Below are 15152 nucleotides of genomic sequence, written 5' to 3'. Positions count from 1 at the left end.
TACAGTGCTTTTAAATGCTGTTAGAAGAAAAGGTCCAATGAAAATGTATAATGAAAATGTCCATCTGAAGAAAATGTCCAATGAGGATTTCAGCACATTTCATTGTGTTGCCATAGTACTAACAATTCAGACCTACTGGCAGATTCTTTGCAGATTTTCACACTCAGTCCTTGAATACAGTCATGTTAATTAAGGCTATCAAGTTGCCACCGATGAACATAACCATAATGGCTGTCCATTGAATTCTCCTAGACCATAGCAAGTGCAGTGTATTACAAGCCAGCTTATCCCACAGCAAAAGAGGTTTGCACCAAGTTGTATGACCTAGTTTTTTGCCTTGACTAAACTTACATGCGCATCGATGTAACTTGGCTGACTGACCACTAGGATCAGAGGCAGATAATTATTCTGAGATGGTCCTGAATCATAGTACTCAACTAAAATGCACCCAGACTTTGGGCTGTTTTTCAGTTGTGGATTACTTTTGCATAGCTGAGAAACGTCTTGAGTTTAATTGCCATAGCTCTTAGTAGCTTCCTGCCCTTGAACCCTGACCTAGACTTCTGTGTGTTGCAGATGAAATTGAATTGGCAGATGAGAATGGCCAGGTGAAGAACTTGCTCCAGAACCAGGACCACTATGCACGGCAGCTCCTGAGCGAGAGTGAGTTTTGTATACTACTCAAAGTCACACGTACATAAATTTGCAAATCTCTATATTGGAGATGCTTTTATTTTCCTTTGTAGCTAAAGAAATACTCACACACAGGTGAAGGTTGAAACTTAAAGAGGATTTTTGTTTTGGATTCCCAGCCTGAGACTCTGAGCATCCCTAGCTCCACTCAGAGACAATAGGACCTAATGGTGTTGAACACTTACTGAAGACAGAGCTAAGATACCAGAAATTGGACACTGAAATTAAGGCTGCCTTTGAAAATGGTCTAGTGGCAGTCAGGATTGCCTCCACGTAGGACAGAGATTTCCTCCTGATAGTCCCAGTTCTACCTCCAGGAAATGTTCTTTCGAAAGAGCACGGTTTTAATACCGTTCTTTTATCCCTCACAGGACATGAAGGTTCCCAAGAAGCTGTTTTTACACCACTGCTGAAAGATCACAGCATTGTCAGTCCAAAGTTCCTGGGTAGGTAGCCTGAAGTAGGTGTTTCTATAATCTTGTTCTCAAACACAAGGGGAGAGAATATCATATTAGTTGTGCTCCTAGGGAAGGAATAAAAGCCTGAAGTAAAGAAGGAGGTTTTTAATTTATAGTCAAAATGGGAAATCTTTATTTCCAGCACTAAAAAACTAAAACTAACTGAAGAAGAAAATGCTTGTTGATATCTTCCTGTTGTGTGTGAAGTACTGGTGTCATAGATGACGTGGTGTGTACCACGGAAGTACAAGAACTACATTTGATCTTCTCTTATCAGCTACTTTTTCTCTTCTCTCTGCAGCTAAACTGGGGAAGTGGGAAGTGGGAAGATTCGAAAGTGTCACCTACCAGAGTGAAATCAAAAATACGGCAAACCATCCGTCTTGCTTTTGGAAGTTCCATCCACAGAAGGTGAGCCCCTGACCTGAATGAAATTAATACACTTTCTCTGGGTCCCCAGCATTTACCCATGAGTATATTGTGTTTCTACCGCAGGTAAAAGGAGTCATTCACCATAGGGCAACAAGAATAAAACTGTGGCTTCCCCTTCCAAAGAAGCTGGGAAACTCTAAGAATGGCAAATCGAAGGAGTTGCTTGGTACTGAGTTTTGGAGACCATCTTTATGCTTGTTGGTTTATTCCTTGATGAAACACTTAATTTCTTGGGGTGTTTCCAGAAGCCTGAAATAGTAAATGCCTCGTTTCTATGAGAAAAGAATAGTCTCACTGAGCTAGTTCATCAGTGAATCAGTTTGAAGGCAGGTACATGCTTAATAACTTTGCCAAATGAAGCCTTGATCCTTACAGACACTGGGCTTGTATGATGAATCACAGAAATTGGCAGAAGGACAAGCTGCAGCCCCAGGTTTGTTCATCTTTAACTCTAGTTTTATTTCTGGAATTGTTTAAGCATTCAATTAACAAGTCCTTAGTACTTTTATCTCAACTTTTATCTGACCAGCTTCTATAAATAACTTTATAACTCCTCAGGTGGGTCATATCTCCATGGGATGGACCTTGTTCCATCTTTCACATACCTGTTGAATCAACAGTCCTGCTGATCTGCTGTGCTAAGTACTCGTATATGTGCAGCACAATGAGAAACATATTAAAAGTGCCTATAAAAATTTAGATAATCTTGCAAAAGTTATAGATGAACCTTCTTCAAGGTTCCTCTTAAAAAAAAAAAAAAGGCTGTAAAACCTAATCAGTGAGAACATGACTTTCATCTATACAACAGCCAGTGGTACATTGATCTCGGATAAATTCACAAACAATTTTAAAGTTGCAACACTTGCTTTTATGCAACTCTTTTGTTGCTGAAAATATTTCGAATTAAACAAAAAGATCTCCAAAATGTATTTTGTAACAGTGGCCCCCAAATAAGAAAAGGGCTCTTGGGACTCTCCAGTAAGATTCCCTACATGCTGGTGATCATACAGTGAAATTCACCTGTGTCTGTCTGTGTGAGAACTATATGACAATCTTGGATGTATTTAGCGGTTCATGTCATGGGAAAGTACTATCCGTATTTTCTACAAGGAACCGATGCTCAGGGGAAGATCTCAGTCACCCAGCAATTCAAATTCCTACTCCTGGCTTTGGAAGTAAAAGCAGCAACTAATTTCTGTTAAATTCAAGGAGGAAACCTGTGGTTATGGAGACACCATGTTCCTCTGCTTCAAATCCATTTGGTATAACACCTGTTCTATGTGTGTCATTTGTTCTGACATATTTTAATGCATACTTGGAATCCAGCAGGTAGCATCTCTTTTCTGTGAGATTTGCAGTAGTACTAAGACATGTAATACTTTGATGATACAGGAACGGTCAGCATAGCTCATGTTACTGACTCGCTGCCTTGTTGATTGCAGTTGCAAAAGGCATGAAGCAATGGGGCTGCAAAATAGGAGATTGTGCTGATACTAGGGAAGTGCAAAAGCAGTGTCTGCTTTGGATTTGTGGAGATCTAAAATTTGTTGGGACACAGTATTTTTGTAAGGTAGCATCAGAAATAACAGTTACTTCAGTGGGAAATCTCTGTTTTCTCTTGAACTTACAGAATTCAGTCTTGCAAGAAATCTGAGAAAATGAAAATTGGATGAAGGGAATAGTTACCCCTGCTAGCTTTTCCTAGGAGAGAAAACGATAACCCTGAAAGAGTAGCAGATAGACAAGATGACTTCATAAATTAAGCAGGACAAAATCTTGTCTTAAAGTAAGTCAGGTAGCTAGTCCAGCCATTAGAAGAACTGCAAGAAACTTGAACTGAGGAAGAGGAAACTTGGTTTTCTTTGTTACCTTTTACTGACTGGCAGTATTACCCCCTGAAAGAGAGAGACCCCCTTGCCCATCTGTCAACCAGTGTAAGTTCTGACAAATCAAAGCCTAAAATAGCAGAAAATATGCACTCTTCTCTGTGAGAAATCTGCTGCAGCCCATCACTCATACACCCTTGCGCAACAAAGCAAACAACTCTGTATTTTGTAGATCCAAAAACCATACGAAGTGTACACCTGTGGTATTCTTATTGGGAGAAAAGCTGCTAATAAGCCTATTTTTTGGAGCAAATTTTCCAAGCCAAACATAGATAAAGTGACGAATGTGGCATTAAAAAATCTGGTGGTTTCTAGGTGCCCAGCTGTTACTAAATTCTACCGGAGAGCCGTTGTGCATAAGGTCTGACAGGTTGGCTTTTGTAAATGGTGCTAGGGGAGGTACTAGCTGATAACTGGGTTGTGGTCAACAAGGAGGTCAACATGCTGTATATGTCGAAGGCCTCTTGTAATGCTGGATGTTGAGGCCAGTCGCTTTTTGGCAGGCATTAAGAAACAGTGTTTTCAAAAGCAGCTTGCCTGAAGCACCAAGCTCTTTAGGATCCACAGACTGAGCCATACTGCAATGTTAGAAGGCAGGAAGGGTGAATTACCACAGTCCTACGTGTAGATCCTGGGCTGACAGCTTTTTGGAAAGGGGCCAGATAGTGAATATGCTCACAAATGATACCGGGGAGAGATCAGAGCAAGAAGTGGATATTCATGGTCTGGATTTATATTACAGCACTGCTGCAGAAGTTAGAAATCAGAACTATAAAAAGACATGGTCCTCTCTTACTACGTGCTGCTGTGAAGTTGGATTTACTCCACTTACATGAAGTTTTGATATATTTTGCTATAGATGAAGTCAGGACCTGTGGGGTTTTTTTGGTCTTGTCAGAGAAGCCAGAGTTAATTCTTTTTCATCTTCTAGCAAAAGAAGCATTGTACACTAGGTAAGCAGTCCTTGAACTCTCTCCTGGAGAAATAATTTTAAATTTAAGATGTAAATATTATTTAATCTATCGGCAAATGTCCCCATCAATGATTTACCACCCTAAGGAGTTTTCCTGCAGTGTACTTACCTGTGCTTTGTAGGTCAGCAGTAACTAAGAACGAGGAAGACTTTGTAGTGTTATAAATCCTTTGCTTACCTTGGCTTCTCTACTCTCTCCTAGCAAACTGCAGTTCCAAAACTCTCAGCTAAGCTTAGAAAGGAAGTATTTGTGCAGCAGAATTACTCCCCTTGGGTTTTATTCTTTTGTGGGTTTTTCTCTTCCTACCACATTCACCTTCTGGACTGGGAGGAAATTTGAGACTGGGTTGTGTGGATCCTGGACTCAAGGAGAAACTCACCTTGTGGGAAGAGTTTAATCTCAGCAACAAGCAAGCTGGATCCAGCTGCGATCCAAACAGGAGGCTGTGCAGCCAAGCGGCTCCTTCCCCTTCGAGTTACTATTCATACTTCATTGGGTGGTGCTGAGGGGTAGCGGGGGGCAGTTCTCCTGCTCCCCGGTTGACCTGCCCTGGTGTGTACCCCTGTAAAGAAAGCTCAGTAACAGCTGGCCAGCTGGGAACTGGGAGGAGATTTGTCTTGGGAACATTCTGTCTGTTCAGGATGTAATGAACTTTCCTCTAAAGTAGCTCATACCTGGCTATTCCAGACAGACATGTAGAATAATTAAATCTAGCAGAGCTGACTTGAGCCCCCCCTGGGAATTTAAAGTAAAATTCATTTCAGCCACAATGAAGAGAAGAGACTGGTTCTAGCCAGGGCTGTGCTGCTCCCAGCACGGCAAAGGAGTGGAGAGAGTTAAGACAGAGAAAGCCCTACATGTTCCCCAGAATGACTGACCTGGGTGCCTGAAATGAAATAACAATATAACAGCATTGTGCTTCTGACCTCACATGAGGACTTGCATATGTAAATAGGGAAGTTGCTACAAGTAGCTGCTTTCTCCGGTTCTGCTGGTAAATGATTTGGGGTAAATCTGTTAATGTTTGTGCTTTGGGAGTCTTTTCAGTCTTGGTGGAAAATTGGAGCTGAGGTTGTTTGGACTATTAGCATACGTTTATGCTCTCCTTTCTCCACAACTATTTTTTAGGTAAATGGAGCCAGCTGACAGCATTACATCAGGTTGCTTCTCCAAATCTTGGAGGAATTCAGGCCTCCAATTCTAGAAAGCACATGGACCTCCTTAGATGAAAGACCTAGTGCAGAGTAGTACTGTAAGTTAGCAGTCTCCCCATCAGCACATCCAATGAATATTTCTTTGTGTGACAGCATATTAACTTTCAGAACTGATAAAAAGGCTGGTTTTGAGCCCTTTCAGATCACAGGCACCTTATTTATGTATTTATGTACCAAGAAGAAATGGATCAATTTTCCTGGGATAAAATCCCTGTCTGGACTTCAGTTACTGTCTGTTACAATCCTATAGGAAATTACATGTGAAATGTACGTTGCCCTTAAGTCACTCTTTTGGGGTGACTTTTATTTTTTGGGTGAAAAAAACCCCACCAAAACAAAACCCTGCAAGGGGAAAAAGGAGGTCTTCATGGATAAGAGGTTTGGTTTACTCAGGACAGTGAAGATGGTCAAAGAAAGTCATCAAATTAGATCCAAGGAAAGTTACTAAATTGCTGCAATTTAGGAACTGACACCTTGAGACTGGAATGATCTGAGAGAATGTCCCTGCACTGTCTTTTTTGGGCTGTCTCAGTATTCTGTTGCAGTAAAAGTAATAACCTGACTCTCCTACTAGCACTCTTTGTGACCAAGGGAGTTTGCAAAAGCTTTTGCTGTCTCCAGGTTGTTTTCTGCAAGGTCTTATTGTGATCTTTGTGATCTGTTGCTGTGTGCCTCTTGGCCTAGTTTGCCATTGCTTTGGCTCTTGCCCTGTTCGGGTCTGCATAGTCTTGTCCTTACATTTCTGGCCTTGATAAGGCAGTATTTACAAACTGAAATTCTCCTCTCATAAACCAGCCTTTTCTTTTTTCTTTAAGAAAGGAGAAGGCTACAGGGAACTAGCGCTGTAGGCATCTTTAAAATTAAAAATAGCTGTATGTGTATTTTTCTTCCTCTTTCTGTCACATAACTGTAGTGCTTCTGCATGGTTGCTTCCTCCTCCCAGCCCTCCCTGCAGGCAGGTCACAGAACCAAGCTCAAAAATTAAACAGATGCAAAGCACTGCTGTGAGTGGTCTCTGAACTTTAACTCTGCCCCTTCCCCGACACTCTGGCACCACTTTTGCCCCCAGGAAAGAAGTAAAGGTAGCTTCTTCAGGCTATTGGGCTTTCTGCTTTGGGGGAATTCCCTACGCTTTGTCTTGTGGATCTTATCTACTCTGTTACTCAACATATTCTGTTTCACATAGCCCATCCGTTCAGTACACCTTTGCATTCCTCCCTCTGTCCATCTTTCTCCCTGTCCTTATTGCTACCATGACTCTGCTAAGTGCATTTCTACACTCTGTTTAGGATTCACAGATCAGGACTGTTCCTGTTTAAGTGCGCACTCTTTGATTTGCAGACCACTCAGATTACCAGGGAATTCATTCAGATTTTGACTTAATGCCTGGAAAACAGGCCTACAGACCAGGTGAGATATGCCAGGAAGTCTACCAGAAGTAAGTTTACTCACGTGATAAATGATACTGTTCATGGGATTTTCATCAGCAGTGAACCCTTCAGAGAAGCTACAGCAGGATAACTCGATTGTCTCCATACTTTCTTTCGTTTTCTTCCATCTCCCTGCAGTTCGTGTCACTTGCCATGTGTTCATGTCTCCTTCCTTTGTTCTGTATTTTCCTAATTCAGTTCTGTTTTTCAGCTTCTTATTGTAGTTATCTTAGTTTCTGAGTGATCCTTTCCGGCATTTAAAATCTGTGAATCATTAGCATCAGTTTGGTGTGATAAAACTCATGTTTCATATTGTCTCCCTAAGCCTCTGATTGTAATACAGGAGGCAGATAGAAGCGTCACAGACTTAGCAGAGCCATTTTGCTTCGTTTACTTCCCCGCTTAGTGCACAGAGTCTTCATGTCTGCCAGCTGTAGCTGTGAAGGATTCTTCTATGCTGCTGGAACTTCACCTCTGCTGACTCAGCCTGCATGACAGGGAGGGACCAGAGAGATGTCAGAGCCTGGGGTAGCAGTGGTACATGGAGGTGAGAGGATCTGCTGGTACCAGAAGAGAAGAGAGAGCACAATCTATCTGTGCATGCAGTCTCCTCCTTCCCTGCTGGTACCAGCACATTCTCCTTACTCAGGTTCAGGCTGGTGCCAGCATTCCTTCTTTTTTGTTTTTGTTTCACACAAAATAATTTGGTTTTCTACATAGTTAAAACAAAGGTCACACTAGCTCTTACAGCTGAGGGACCACCTGTTAGTGGGAGCCTTTTCAAAGGCATGGCTTTGAGCTGTGTCCCCGTTCTGTCCCTGTCACAGAAAGGCCTGAAAGGGACAGTTACAGGGGAGTCTTTCAGTATGCTGTTGACCAGTATGTTATTGAGATCAGCCTGCCTCACATAATGCAGACTTAATGGAAGGCAAATGTATCTAGGGAAAAGAGGAGCTAAGTGAGAGATTCTTGAGGAAAAGAGAGAAGTTTCTTATCTAGAAAATTAATTCTTGTCTGGAAGTGTATTTTCCTTTCAGCCAGGGACTATTCTAGGTGTTCAGATCTTTTCACAAAAATACATATGATGTATTTTCTTCCTATTCAATCACTTGTGTAGCATCTGATCCTGGAAACCCTTTGTTCAAGGCAGACAAGTAAGTATTGTACTCATGCAAGATTTTCAAAACTCTGCTGTGCAATTTTTTTGCCACCAAACTGCAGATCTGTGGCAGATGTTGACAGTTTTCAGGTGTCTTCTTGAATTCACAAAATAGCATACAGTGATGCTTCATGCGAGGCCAAGCAGAGATTCCAGAAGCATGTGGCCCTGGAAGCATTAGTGCTACCTATGAAAGAAAATTGGAATAGTTTCTGAGTATGTAAAGCAAACTGATGTACTGGTCTAAATAAGGCCAGCCGCCGAGATTATTGCAGCAGTGGAGGAAGCAATGTGTGTAGGTATCAGCTGCTCCATTGGAAAGCCTGGTCTTAGGATGGTGAAGCAGCCTTACAGGGCTTCAGACCTGGCAAACTGACAGCATAGGAATTTCTGCTGAAGATGCCAGGCTTGTACAGAACAATGTGGTTTTTCCTGTAGTTTCTCAGTTGCATAGCCCAAAAAGTTTTCTGTTTTCCAGTTTTACGAGAGTGGTGGCTGGAGAAGTATGGAGACTATGTAGGGCTGGAACAGTGGGACAGAACCGAAGTGCTGAATGGCTGAAGAATTCATAGGTTGGAAAAATAAATAATGCAATCACTTCCAATATTTTTATTGACAAGATAGTTTCAGGTTAGGACTTTTCTTGCCTGCTGACAGTAGGTGACCGATAAAGTACCTTTTGCTTTTCCCATTGAGATTGGAATGAGGTTGGGCCAAATGGTTATTAATCTAACAGTGAGGTTCCACTACAATGTACAAAAGGGCCAGTTACAGACTATTGGGCTGAAATTTGGAGGAACAGAGGCTTGGTAATAGTTGAGTTGTCTGTGAAGCTTCAAGGCCATGCTATTTGTATCATAGTTGTTATAAAATCACTTTTTCTTGGTGTTTAAAAAAGGATCGGTTAAGTTGAACAGACCTCCGGTACCATGACAGCACATGGGTTTGTCGACTTGCAGGGGAGAGATTTCAAAGTTGTCAAACCCACTTCATTCGGCAGAGAAATCTGTTACCATTTTCACTTGCTTTTATCTTTTCTTCCTATTTTACACCTAACTACATGTTTTTTGTCCTGAAGAATATTTATTACGTTCCCCTTAGAGGCTCTTGGGAACGGAGAAAAACTTTTACTTTATGTCTGTAAGTCTTGCTGGTGGATGTACTCTGGTTTTGTGCTTGCAGACAGCTTCAGCAGGGCTGTCTGCCTGCAGGGAGTTAAACACATCCCCCACAGAACTGGAGGCTGCGTTTGCTTATTGCCTATCTCTGTGGCATTTGCACATCTTGCTGCCTTCTTACTGCTGATTGGGAATGGGCTTCAGTGTACTACTCCCTCCTTCTAGGAAGTTCTTTGTTCATACTGGATATAAAAGCCTATCTTCCTTCAGTTAATAACCTGGGAATTTCAGGAGTATAAATACTGAAATGTATCTGTTCCAAAGTGTATTTATTTAGCAAAACACGTCACTGAGAAACGTGCCGGTGGGGGGGCTGTGCGGGAGTGCACAGGTGGTATGTGCAGGTGCCTCCCCAGCTGGGGTGGCCCTGGGTGGGCAGGGCAGCCCACCCCACCGAGCAGCTGTGCTCCCTCTTGTTGGTAGGCATTGGGCACAGCTGTGTGGGGCTATTGTCCAGGCACGTGCAGTGCCCCTGGATGGACTTGCTTGTGCTGTTTGTCTGAGTAGGCAAGGAATATCTGGCTGTGCTGCTGAAGTTGTGCTTTTTGGGCTGTGGTTGCGGTAAGTCCTCAGGCAGCATTTGGGGGGCTTGGGGGGGACACTGGTGGCAGAGCCTCCTGTCGTGAGCTGAGGCTGCACTTCACCTCAGGGAGGGCTTGGTGAGAGACCTGCTGTGTTTGTGGTTCCTGTGAGCTTGGAGCCCTTGTTTCGCTGCCTACCCGTGAATGTAGAGAAAAATGGAGCACAAGTTGTCTTTACCCATGACTAACACCAGCCACGGGCAGCCACTAGCCAGTTGTACCCGTGGTGATCCTGGGGTCGGGACATTTTCCTTGGAAGAGCTGTGGCTTTGCCAGGGTCCCCGGTGGTGCCCTGAGGCACGGGTAGCCTAAGGCTCAGCTCCTGGAGGGTGGGGTACCTTGCTGCTCTTAAACCTTTAGCAGTTATGCTTTCAAGCTCTCTTTCACAGAGGTCTTGTTTGGAGGTCTTGTTATCATTCTGTTTTTCAAGAAATAGAGCGATGCTTTCTCTCATTTGTTTCAGATTTTTGTTTGAAATTCTTATGAAACACAGGACAGAAGGAATTAGTCTTCTAGTCTTTTCAGAAAGAATCGTCTGTTGCAATTCATTTTCCAGTTAAAGTGGCATTAGTTGAAAAACATAGTGGTGTTTCAGAGTAGGTTGTTAAATAAAAGACATAGTTCTAGACTGTTCGGGGGTTTTGCTGCTTTGCTATAGGGGGTCTGCTAGAAAATTCATGTTTGTCCTTAAATCCAACATACTCTGTTGCTCTGACTGGGCTAGTGGGCTTTCTGCTTGAAATTCCTAGCAAAACACTACAAGGGTTTAGCAGCAACCAGCTAAAGTTGATTCCAGCTGAGCTTTGTTTCCTAAATAGCATGCTTTGTAATGTGACCATTTAAATGATGCCAAATGAGCTTTGAAGATAACATCTCACAGGTAACAAATGGTAGTTCACATTGCTGTGGTGATTATGGTTAGTCCAGAGAATCTGCTAGGTAGACAAGTGCTGGGGGTAAATACCTTTGCATCTGGCATTTCTGTGTTTATTTGGTTTTCGTTTATGGCCTCAAATTTTGCACCTTCAAATTAAAACTCTCAGCTTAAAAATAAACTTCACTTCACAACGTGGAGTTGAAGGAAACTGAGTTACAGTCTGAGCAAGAAATTGAGTGTCATTATGAATGCAAACTACATTGTGTTTTCTGGTGCTGTTACCTGGAATTAGATGGATTGAGTGATTATGGGGTGTGCAGTGCTGCCAGAAAATATCTGCTCCCAGCGGGTCTTTCACACTGGTGGGTCTGGACTAGTTTTTCAGTCATTGCAAAATAATGTTTTGGAAAAACTTCATGAACTGACCTGGTTAAAGCAGGTGTAATAAGGCATGACTTAGGAGAAGGTGTTTTTCATCTGTGAAAATCTCTAGTATCAGAAGTAATTAATGCAGCCAGCTTAACAATGTCTGAGAGTTTTTGTCAGAGGATAGGGCTGGAACAAATCATTGGGGTCTCTGTAAATCAGGATGCCCTAGACTGTGTAATGCTAAAGAAATTTCGGAGGCTATGTCGAGGCCCAAGAGCGGCACCATAATCATACTCTGTAAGTGCAATGTTGTCTTTCTCCTTATGGTTTGCATACATGTTTATGTGAATTTACTTTGCTACATCACAGATCTGCAGTAAGGCCCTTGAGAATGTGTTACCCTCATGAGTAGCCAGCCCAGAGTTCTTTGTGTGGTGGTGCACCAGCAGTAATCTCTTGAATTACAAGAATAACTGGACTGTGAGTTGGGTGTGGTTTTCTAGCATTGTTGTGATCATTTCTATTTTCAGTAAGAGTTGACACTGTAGTGAGAACAACAATTGTCTGCAAATATTTGCAGAAGATTATTAATTTCTGTGTTTTCCTTCCTCTTCTAGTGGAGATACACGTGGGCCAGCAGTGTCATGGTTTCTGTTGAAGAGGTTCCTTGCACTAGAGGTGGTGCCACCAGGAAAGGTAATAAGAACAATTTTCACTGTATAATTTGGCTACAGTTTTTGTTTCAAAATGTGGACCCTGCCTATGAGTTAATGACAGTGAACGCACTCTCCACCTCATAGGGAATACAAGTCTTCATTGTATCCCTCCAGTCTTCACTGAAATCTCAACATCGCACGTTGAAATCTCAAACAGTTCTTCAGCTCTTGCATCATATTATGTGGATAAAAAAGTAATACTGAGAATTCCTAGTTGTTAATCACTTTGAGAGGAGATGAGTATCCTACATGAGGTCTACAAAACTGATTTACAGGAAAGGGAATGTGCTCTACATATAGTCGTCACCGAAATGTCTATATACTACGCTTAGATATTACATGTGTCTTGCCTGCTACTGCCGAAATCAGTTTTGTATTTGAGCAGAAGGGAAAATTCAGACCTGCCACACGTAAGAAGTTTAGCTCTTACACAGTTATGGTAGAAGGTAGGTATCATTATTTGTTACCATCTTGAAGCTTGACTAACCCCAAGATAAATTGCTCATAACTCTGACTTGTTCAAAATCTGTGTGTTAGGAAGTATATAATAGAAAATCCCACTGTCTAACTCTAGTATGAAGTCTTGTTATGAACAATTTTTTGAGCAACATACTAACAGGGCCAAGAGACAGTCCTCACGACAATATGAGGCATAGTACAATATGCCTGCCTACATAGCTTTTTACATACTGCATTGTACAGCAGTTTTTGCCATCCTTAAATTCTCCCATTCTCCTTTGCTGCAGAGTGGCACTTTGCCTTAAGCCAACTCTCCCTTTTCATCTTCCTTGCATCTTGACCAGAATGCAGAAATTGTCTAGTAACATAGTAGGTGAAAGGGGAAAGGCGTTCAGGTTTTCTGAAGGTGGGAGGGGGAGATGGTGAGAGCTAGTTTAAACTAGAGAAAACCGTGCAAAGAAGCTGTTGTTAAAAGAAGCAAAAGGAGGTAAAGGAAAGCTGTGAAGTTCAGTGTAATCAGTAGGGACATCTGACCTGTCTAGTCTGGCTGAAGCTGGAGCAAGAAAGCACAGTTTTGTGTTAAAGAAAGATTTCTGGGTTTATGAGCTAGTAAATTAACTCTTGGCATGCTTGCAACATAGTTGTAGGCAGAAAAGAAACAGCCTGCTTGAAGGTACATGAACTTACAGTTCAAAATCTGCTTCTCTCCATTCCATATCTTTGAGTTACTGCTACTTACTTGAGTGAGGGAGAGCAATGTTTGCTCCTGTTGAGGCTGCAGAACTGACAAAAGGAATTTACAAGTAAGAACCGAGTGAAGGAACTGCATTTTCTTTTTGTTTTAGTATTTAGCACAAGAGTATTTCTCATGGTCCATGGCTATGGTTCCTACATGTTTTCTCACCCCTGAAATGATAATGACAGTATGCATGTAGTAGTAAGAAACCTACACAAGGTTGAAGGCTCCTTGTGATAAAGACCGTGCAAGGCTAAATGAAAAAGCAGTACACAGTCCTGACCAGGAAAGTAAATTATCTTCCTTCCCAGTTATAATATAAAGAGCCTGCCAGCTCAGTTTTTCAGATTCTGGATTGCAGTCTGTGTATTCTGCCCAGATTTGGAATTTAACTGAACGTTTATAGTATTTTTGATTTGTGAAGTACTAGAACATGAAGATGCCATGCCACGCTACGGTGAATATCTTTAACCTGCTCACAAAAGGGATACAAGATAAATAAAATGGACTAAATTATGCAGCAGTAAGTGTAAGAATTGATGTGTGATATCGCCACTTAAAAACCCATTATGAGACTGGAGGGAGGATGCCTCTGTGTGTATTTGAGTTGCTTCAGTTTGCAGCTGGATTGTACCACCTTCTTTGCACTTTTCCTTGTGAATAGTCTTAACAGCAGCATTCTCTGAGTTTATTGGGTTAAATGAGGCCTGTGTTTGAGGACAGTTTCACATTCACATGCAATCAGATACCATAACCTCATGCCTTGGTTAGATGCCAGCAGAGGATGGTTATACTGGACCAGGAGGTCCTACCTGCTGTTTCCTGGCACATGCTGTTATGCAATGACCTGTCTTGTCTTATGCAGTAATTCCCAGACTTACTAGTTCTAACAAACTTTATGCGTGCCAGTGAGTGAATGTGGGATTCATTCCTTCCACGCCTATGGCCTCTTTGTCCATTTTGCCTTAATGTTTTTGAGATCTTTTGTAATACTGGAAAGTCTCTTAGATTAAGAAACAGTGAATCTGTCTTCAGGCATTCATGGGCTTTGCTCTTCTTGGAAATGATGTTAATCTTTTGATCTCTTAACTTGTCTTTTCAGTTGCTTTGCAAACCTCTGATTTGGACTTTCTGCTCAGGCATTGATACAGTAAAACAGATTGCAAAGTACTGCTTGTCCTCTCAAACAAAATGTTGGTGTGATGGAGTCACAGGCAGCCAAACTACAGAGCTGTTAGGTTGCATACTACTCTTAGCCTCTGAAGAGGGCTTTGAACTAAAGCAACATTTGAAATGCAAAGGAGCATTTGTTGGCAACTCTTGTTAAAAGCAAAACTGACCCTACAGGTACGAGAGCAGACTATTTCAGAATCATTTGCCAGTTTTGAGGTTTTTGCTCCAGACCATCAGCTGCTGCTTTTTTTTTTTTGCTGTTACTGATTTTCTAGGTGGCTTTTTTCCCTAAAATGATTATACATGTGGGAAATGTGACGCCTCAATTCCTCCCCACTCACTTTTGCACAGAGGGGACATGGAGACATACGTTTGCTAGTTTGCCAGATATTACTATGACAGAATTCTTTTGCTCTTCTTTCAGGAGCATATGTTGACACTAAAAGGGATACATTGCATCCATCTTTTAAGTTTTCCTCTCAAAACTTCTTTTTTTTTTTTTTTCTTCCCTCTGTTGTTGAGGTTTTTTTCCAGTTGCATTACTTTGTTTCCTCCTGATTTCTTTGTTTGACTCTTCTTCAAGCCAAGGACATCCATGTGTCAAAGTTCTCTCTGATACTGGGGAGGATGCATTTGTCAGACAAAGACTGAATGGTTTGTGATATGGCAAAAGAAGAAAGTTCCTAGAAAAATAATGAAGAAGCCAGATTAGCGTCCAGTGTTACAGCTGTAACACTGTGTCACTTGGCCTTGAAATCCTGGGAAATTCCACTTCTGTAGCTCTGTGGTTTTGTCAGTCTCTCTTGCTGTCTTGTGA

The sequence above is a fragment of the Aptenodytes forsteri genome, unplaced genomic scaffold (assembly GCF_000699145.1).
Source record: "Aptenodytes forsteri isolate BGI_AS27 unplaced genomic scaffold, ASM69914v1 Scaffold324, whole genome shotgun sequence".
In the NCBI taxonomy this organism is placed as follows: Eukaryota; Metazoa; Chordata; class Aves; order Sphenisciformes; family Spheniscidae; genus Aptenodytes; species Aptenodytes forsteri.
This window is presented reverse-complemented; position numbering follows the sequence as displayed.